We start from the raw sequence: 2,582 nt of genomic DNA on the forward strand, positions 1-2,582 counted from the left end.
ACAATGATGGTAATTCTACTGACTTCATCATGGAGAATACTAATTAAGAAGTACATGTTAATTGAATTGGTTTTTGCTACTCTGTTAATCGCATGGTGCCACCCTTCTACGTCGTTGCTAGTCCGAATAGGGCGTTTGTAACAGCTCCAAGAATGTGGAGGATGCATCTCATTCCTGATCCATATATTATTATAGTAAGTAATGAGATCTTTTAATCGTTGATCAGGAAGTGGCTGGCTAGTGATATGGCGAAAAGCTGGCTATATATGTGATGGAGGTAAGTTTGGCAGCGCCATTAACTGCTGAATGAATTGTCTTACAGCGAGTTGATTAATATAGGCATTTTGTAGACCTAGTGTTTTTACTCTTCGGTACACTGCTTGGGCCCAGTGAAACCAGCAGCCATGAATGCCGACCATAGTGCTTTCTCAAAATCCACAACAACATCACAAACTGATGTTGGTGTTAACTCAGTGATTTTTATTAGGACAGCTACGTGGTCCTTTTTCTTTCTTCTTGACATTAGGACAAAGCACAATGGAACCTGTTTCAAAATTTCATCCTTTTTTTTATAAAACTGTGCACACTTAAAGGTTGAACAAAAGGGGTATGAACAAGTTTAAAAGTGCCGTCCACGTACCAAGTTTTAGACTTGGACATGTGTTGCAACTGAATAGACGTTGCAAATTCGAGATGCCGTTGCCCATTCTCAAATAGATCAGCTCGAAGAAAGTCCTTGGGAACATGATCTCTGTTTAATTCAAAACTGGTATCTTCAGGGTGTTTTGGACGTTGTCCTTCTCTGGCGCGATTGGTGCATCTGACTAGAGTGTTTATATTTGATAAGGGAACATCTGAATTTTCATAGCTTGAGAGTGCTTTCTTTACTATTTCCCCCAGATGATGCAAATGGGCATTTCAAAGCTGACTTTTTAACGAAAGCTCGTGTTGATGCTTCGAGTTCAGCACCATGATCCCAAGGATGTGTGTGTTGGTGGTGTCCACTTTTGAAGTTCATTGTTCCTACTTGCTGTGAAATTGTTGCATAGCACTTTTTACTACGGTAGGTGCATATCCATATTACTGATACAGACGACTCTTGCTTCCTGGTGTATGTAAAACCCAATGAATCAGCGAGGAGAGATCTGCCTTTTCTTGTTCCACCAGAAACAATTTTGTAGGTCACAGGAGTGTCTGCAAGGATAGTTGTCGGTAACGCTTCACCAACTAATGAGGTTTTTGCAACTGGCGTGACGTCATCAATAGGAAGTATGATATTGAAGTCATTGGGTGTGTTATTGATTGTTGCAGGCTGCTGTTCAACTGGGAAGGCATCAGAAGGATCATCGGCATCGGGACCTGAAACCACGTGAATGTAAAATGGTGTATACCAAGTGCTATTTCTCGCAGAATATGTTGACGCATTCAAATGAAAGTGAGGACCCCCCCTCCCCCCTCCACACACACCCTTAGCCAGCTATATGGTCTTATCAACAGGCTTAGGAAAACAAAAAGATAATTATGAAAAAGATAATGGGAAAACAAAAAGATAATTATAATTATACCTGAAACTTCCATCCAGTCAGGACAGTCTGGGCAACACCACATGAAAACTTGACCAGCTTTCAATCGTCTGTTTATATTCATGTACTCAGATTGTGATATTTCTGTACCACATAAGCGGTGGCGCCACTTTTTTCATCCGTCACAGATAAGGGCTTCCTGTTTAGGGCGAACACACAATCCACATCCTGAGCAAAGGGAAACCGCTGATGCCATGGTGGTATAAAAAGGATGACTGAGAGTGCACGTCCACTAGAGTTAGGAAGTAAATGCTGAGCAGATCCACTAGTCTCGAAGGAGCCATGGTGGGGCTAGGAACTTTGTGCCTCTGTCCATTCTATCTGGCATAGAGTTCAGTAACTGTTCACCTCCAGCCATCAACAAGCTAGCTGAGCCACTGCTCAGCTAGCTTGTTATTTTTCTATGTTGTTAGGTAGTTAGGTAGGTTCAGAGTCCTCCACCGTTCTGGGTATAACTTTGTAATGGTTTATATTAACTTTGTAAAGTTTAATATTACAATTTATATAAGGTACTTATGTGTTAATACTATTTGAGGTACATAGCAGCCATGCATGGTACCTAGCAGCCAGATACATAGCAGCCATGCATGGTACATAGCAGCCAGGGATGGTACATAGAAGTTGGTGGTACATAACAGCCAACGGTACATAGACGCCTGTTCCCAAAATGCAGACCACAAATAAGAGTGTTAACCAAACCATAGAGCTTGCTGATGAATATGTGTACTTAGAAAAGACAGTAAGTGATTTCCCAGGACATGTGACCGAAATTAAAAAAAAAAAAATGGTAAACATGGGATGAAGAGCTTTTGGTAAACAAAATGGGATTAAGAAATGTAAATACCACTTTCTCCTATAAAAAAAAAATCATTTAATGAAAATGTCTTATCAGTATTAACTTATGCATCAGAAACTTAGATCCTTACTAAAGCCTTAGAACATAAGCTAGTTAAAGCTCCAAGTGCTAGGGAAAGTATGAAGATGGGATTCACACTAAGA

At 40.4% G+C, this 2,582-nt stretch overlaps 1 pseudogene; it reads right to left on the reverse strand.

Annotated features, from left to right (window-relative positions):
- LOC137649839 (uncharacterized) overlaps nt 1-1,779 on the reverse strand; it is a 2,081-nt pseudogene extending 302 nt beyond the window's left edge.
- Nucleotides 1,780-2,582: the final 803 nt, after the last annotated feature.

Source organism: Palaemon carinicauda, chromosome 11 (assembly GCF_036898095.1).
Source record: "Palaemon carinicauda isolate YSFRI2023 chromosome 11, ASM3689809v2, whole genome shotgun sequence".
NCBI lineage: Eukaryota > Metazoa > Arthropoda > Malacostraca > Decapoda > Palaemonidae > Palaemon > Palaemon carinicauda.